The sequence below is a fragment of the Panthera onca genome, chromosome A3 (genome assembly GCF_046562875.1).
Source record: "Panthera onca isolate mPanOnc1 chromosome A3, mPanOnc1 haplotype 2, whole genome shotgun sequence".
Taxonomy (NCBI): Eukaryota; Metazoa; Chordata; class Mammalia; order Carnivora; family Felidae; genus Panthera; species Panthera onca.
Window position 1 is genome coordinate 49,472,839 of NC_138341.1, and position 6,000 is coordinate 49,478,838.

Consider the following 6,000-nt stretch of genomic DNA (forward strand, 5'->3'; position numbering starts at 1 on the left):
GAGAGAGAGAGAGAGAGAATCTTAAGCAGGCTTCACACTCAGCATGGAGCCCCACATGAGGCTAAATCCCATGATACTGGGATCACAACCCAAGTCAAAATCTAGAGTCAGATGTTCAACCAAATGAGCCACACAGGCGGCCAACTGTTTTTACTCTTATGTCAACTTCTTGTACAATATTTGTTCCTTAATAATCATTCTTCCTCATTTCCAGTTGGCTAAGTAATAGTAATAACTACCACCTATTGAGCACTTTCCACATGCTGGGTGTTGTGCTCTGCTTGCATTTTCTAAATTGACCCCTACAATGGCCTCATGAGGTTTGCACAATCATCATACCCATTTTTCAGATGAAGACACAGGCTCAGAGAGATGTAGTGACTTGTTCAAGGCAACAGAGCTAGAAATGGAGGGAGCCAGGATGAGAACCCAAGCCTGTCTTTCTTCAAATCCTAAGTTTTTGGGTTTTGTTGGTTTGTTTGTTTGTCTTAACTTTTTAATCACGTTTTACAAGGGCCACTGACTTTACCAAGCACATGAGTTATATTAGATACCAGTTCAATTCGAAGACCAAACAGCCATTAGAAAATAAAGGTAAGACTCTAATAGCAATTCCACATGGAGAATGAAAATTGATCAAGAAATCTCCTTCCTCCATCCTCAGTGTACTCGAAAGCCCCAATTACCTAAGTGTTTAATTTGGTTTTTCCCCCATCTCCTTTGTTAGAGCAACGCAGTGCCTGCCTCACCAAGCAGGGGTTAGTTTAATGTACTTGATTCCTTGGAGATGTTACTCATTTAGGCCCAAAAAACAAATCTGTGTCCTGATTCACACATCCTGACTTCTGTCTCCCCTTGCAATCCAAGGTGTGGGACTTGGCCACACCTATAGAGAACAGGTGCAAGCTCAAAGACTTAGGAAAGACACAGAAGGACCCTCCTGCTGGTGGCTCCTTTTTCATGCTACAAAGATTTGGAATCACCCACAAGCTGGGGTTGTTAGTACATCTCCAGGAATTGAGTTTCTACTGAGTTCAAAGTCTTGCCGTGACCTGAAAGCTGTGTTCTCCCTCCAACCCAGTCTGACTGGACATGTGGGGTTTCACTTAAGCCACTGTGACAATTGTCTGTTCCTGTTACAGTGTCTTCTCATTACAACATCTTCCTGGGAAATGCCAAGTTTCGTGTTTCACTTCCACCCATTACAACACAGCTGCTTCCCAGCAGCAAACAGGAGGGGAGCAAGGGCAAGAGGAAAAGTTGTTTCACTGTTTTCCAGCTAAATTCCACTTCCTTCGTGAAACTTTCTGACTACTCCTGCCAGTGGGTCATTGGGCTGCATCCCTCCCCTGCTTTCCAGCTTCTCTGACCTTCTAGAACACTGTTTGTCTCCACCAGCCATTCACATGCCTTGTTTGTCTCATCACTGATTGACATACGAATGCCCCCTTGCCTCCTTAACCAGTTCATGCATTTCTACAGGGCTGACACTGTATTTTAAGATATTTTTATATCTTCCTCCAGCTCAGAACATAGTGTTATGTGCCTTCCCTGATCATCCTATTAAAACTCCAAAGCCCCTACCCCTTCAACCTCAAATACAAATTATTTTGTTTAATATCTGACCCCCATTCAAAGATTAGCTCCATAAAGCAGGGATTTTTGCCTGTTTTGTGCACTCATTTTTTTTTCCCAGCATTTAGAACAGTGCCTGGCATATAGTGACTATTCAATAAATGTGTATTGAATTAATGGATGAATTAAGGGATGAATAATGTGAAAACTATGAAGTAATACACCAATATTTATAGGAAAATGATCTTTTTCCATTTCGACTCTTTGGTGAGTATTTTATGTATTGCTCTTTATGAATTTCAGAAGAATTTCTTAAGGCTCTCAAACCAATTTCATTTCTTTACTTCTAACTCAGGAAATCCTAAGGTAAAGAATACCACCAAAGGGTTCCTGGGTGGCTCAGTCAGTTAAGCATCAGACTTTGGCTCAGGTCATGATCTCACGGTTCATGGTTCAAGCCCCGCATGGGACTGTGCTGACCACTCAGAGCCTGGAGCCTACTTTGGATTCTGTGTCTCCCTCTCTCTGCTCCTTCCCCACTCGCACTCTGTCTCAAAAATAAAAACAAACGTTTAAAAAAAAAAGAAGAAGAAGAACCACCAGTACTTCAATGAGCTTTCACTATGTACCAGTAACTGTTTATATTCTCATTTAATTACTACTCCTCTTCCTCACTGATACTGTTAAAACCATGATTTTACTAATGAGGATCTGAATCTTCTAGAAGGCAAATAACTTGTCTGGTTCTCAAAGCTGGTAAGTAGTGAAGCCAGGACTTGAACCTAGGCCATTCTGGTTGATCACTGCTCAGCTTTCCTGCCTTAATGGAATCCAGGCTTCCGGGATGACCCTTGAACTTCCTCCCTGAGATCTTCAGGTCCTGACCAGCCCAGCTTAGCCCTCCCTAGGATGAGAGGCCTGCCCTTCCCAGGAAGGACCAAAAGACACAGATACTACCCAGGAAACTAATGTGGGGTAGGTTTCTGGTAGGCAAAGCAACTGAAAACAAAACAAAACAGTTGCTGATCACTGAGATTTCTTCATTAGATGCTGATGGACAATTTTAGCTGCACCATGAACAGGAACCAAGATGGAAATGACTACAGATAAAACAGGTTTCAGGCACAGGGAGAAGTTAGGTTTTGGTCCTGTTGAATATGTGATATCTGTTCAATACTCAAGAGTAGATGTTATGTAAACAGTACAATACACAAGTCTGAAGTTCAAGCAAGGGGGCTAGAGATATAAATTTGTGAGTCAACAACATCATGGAACCTTGTCTAAAGTAAATGCCTCAGGGCTACCAGATATGCTTCTTAGCTGTCAGAGGCCCAGGCCTGAGGATTGTGTCAAATGTTTTTGAAAGGTTGATCATGTAGAGATTTCATTGTTCCTTGCATTGCTTCAGCTGTTGTATTATAAAACTCAAATTTGAGGGGTGTCTGGGTGGCTCAGTTGGTTGAGAGTCTGACTTCAGCTCAGGTCATGATCTCATTTTGTGAGTTCGAGCCCCACATCAGGCACTGTGCTGAGAGCTTGCAGCCTGGATCCTGCTTCTGATTCTGTGTTTCCTTCTCTCTCTGCCCCTTCCTCCACTTGCACTCTGTCTCTCTCCCTCAAAAATAAACATTAAAAAAATTTTTTAAAGCTCAAATTTGCCATATTTTCCTTCTCACTGGGGTCCCAGTGGGATTCAATGAGTGTGTGTGTGTGTGTGTGTGTGTGTGTGTGTGTGTGAGAGAGAGAGAGAGAGAGAGAGAGAGAGAAGGCAATCAGTCACAACTGTTCAATGACTGAAATGGTGAATCCTAAAAATTGGCCTGGAACTCCTTTTCCTTGGGCTTTCACGCCTGACTGAAGCACTTATAAACAGACACATTCTTCTTTTTGGATATGTTAAAACCATAATCCAGGCCTGGAATCCAACCTGTCTCTTCTCAGTGACTGCATATTTCTGATCTGAAGCATAGACACCAATTTCATAATGTTATCTGAGGACCCTCTGATTTCCTTTCCTTGAATATTCCAGGCATATTATGTACCACCTTCATTAACGACTCAGTCAATATGCATCCCATCTCTGCCCCAGCTGTGAGGGTGGAAATTATAGAGAGGAGGCTCAAGAAGCATGGCCAGAGCTCAGAGCTATTGACATGGGGTATCTGAAAAGTACTGACTGATAGAGGAATAGAAAAAATTTTTGGCCACATTGAGAACCCAGCTGAGTTTGGAAATCATAAATTTGTTCTGGGACCAGTCAGCCTGGCTGTGGAATTTTCTCTAGCTGAACTCCCACAGAGAAAACAAATAGTAGGGACACTTCAGGGTTGGGAAATGGTCCAACAGGTGCATAGGGAGAGCAAGTAGTAGGTCATTGATGAGAATGTAGCCAGTGGGTCCCAGGCTGGAGAAGGGGACTATGAGAGGCAACTAGAAAAAACTGATACTCAGAATGTCCCAGCTTAGACAGGCTGTGACCTCAAGAACAGAGCATGGGGGAAACCTAGGAAAGACAAGCCCAGGACAAAAGAGACTAATGCAGCTGGACACCCCCATGCCATGTCTGGCTCAGTAACCCCAACAGCCACCTTCCTTCCTCAAGCAAGACAGCAGGAAGCCTACACAATCTCCTGTGGTCAATACCATTCCCTGCCCCTCAGAGATCCCCAGATATCAGGGCTAAATGCAACTTCAGTTTCCCAGAAACAATCCAGCCCATCCAGGAGAATCTCTCCAGTTTCACCTTTTATTAAAATGACACTGGGTTATCTCACAGTATCAAAGGCATAGCTGAATAATTAAGTCTCAAGAAGGCAGGAACCAGGAAAGCTTGGACCTTGAGGACTAGAACCAGGGACTTAGACACCATCGGGACCCTCACCTTCTCTGTAGCTTCCTTCTCTCCTCTGTTCTACAAGTTACCTTCATTCTCTCTTACTGAAGAAACTTAAGAGCTCTGGAACCAGATACCTGACATTGTAATCTTAGCTCTGCTCTTCCATTACCAGCTAAATGACCTAGAGCAAGTTACTTACCCTCTCTGTGCCTCAGTTTCCTTGTGGAGGTTATAATAGTGCCTACCTAATGGGGTTGCTTCAGTAATAAATAATTTGATACTTCTGAAGCACTTGGAATAGTCCCTGGCCCCTCAGTCTCTGTCTCATCCAAGAGTTTGAACACTAAAATGTTAATCAGGGGGCGCCTGGGTGGCTCAGTCGGTTGAGCGTCCGACTTCGGCTCAGGTCATGATCTCACGGTCTGTGAGTTCGAGCCCCGTGTCAGGCTCTGTGCTGACACCTCGGAGCCTGGAGCCTGTTTTGGATTCTGTGTCTCCCCCTCTCTCTCTGACCCTCCCCCGTTCATGCTCTGTCTCTCTCTGTCTCAAAAAAAATAAATAAACGTTAAAAAAAATTTTAATAAATAAAATAAAATAAAATAAAATGTTAATCAGCAATTAGCCCTCAAGTTTGAAGGTAATAAACTGGGTTCCCATCCAGGCCATTAGTGGGATCCACAGGGACCCACTCTCATGGACAGGGGGAGGGGCAGCAGAAGCTGTAGTGCTATTCAGAGTCAGGCAGGGACACATCATTTTGTTAGGAGCAGGGGAATCTATTCCAAACCCTCATATTTAGTCTCAGACTCTACCATTGCTTCATTCAGTCATCAGCAGGTAACCACACCTACTATGTCAAGGGAAAACAGGGCATCCTGACCTCTTCTCTCTACTCCTACTCCCTTTCTCCTGGCCCCTTCTCATTAGCACCGAAGTAAGCTCAGGTCTCTTCTAATCTAGAAACAAATAGATCTTCCTAGACTCCCCCTCCTTAGGTCCGCACTTTCCTTCCCAGCTCACTGACTCCATTCCCCCCCCCCCATTCTCAACTCTCCATTCTCTAGCCCCCACCATCATTTGTCTCCAGCTGCCAAATGCCTACACCTCAGCTGCATTAGACATCACTGCTACCCCTATTTTAAACTCTCTCCTCCCTGGGTTTCCATAGTAACACTCTCCCCAGTCTCTCCAACCACTCCTTCTCCATGTCCTTTGGATGTTCCTCCTTCTTCATCCACCCATCCTTGAACAATCCGTCTTCCCCCAGATTCCATCCTTCCTTCACCTTGAAGCCTCCCTGGGAGACCTTATCTACCCTTAAGGTTTTGATCACCCCTTACACAAGTGAATGATTCTCAATTCTATATCCATCAGCTTAGGCCTCTCTTCTGAATGTCAGATTATCCATCCATCCAACAACCCATGTAGCATCTTCATTTGGAGGCCCCTTGAAACACTGAAAACTCAGCCTGTAGTTTAGGAGACAGCTTCTAAGGAGAAAAATGGAGAACAGCTGAAGACACTAGAGGTGTCTGATCCACAGAGACAACTCAGATGGATTATGTGGTAAACTGGGCCATGGTGGTCAA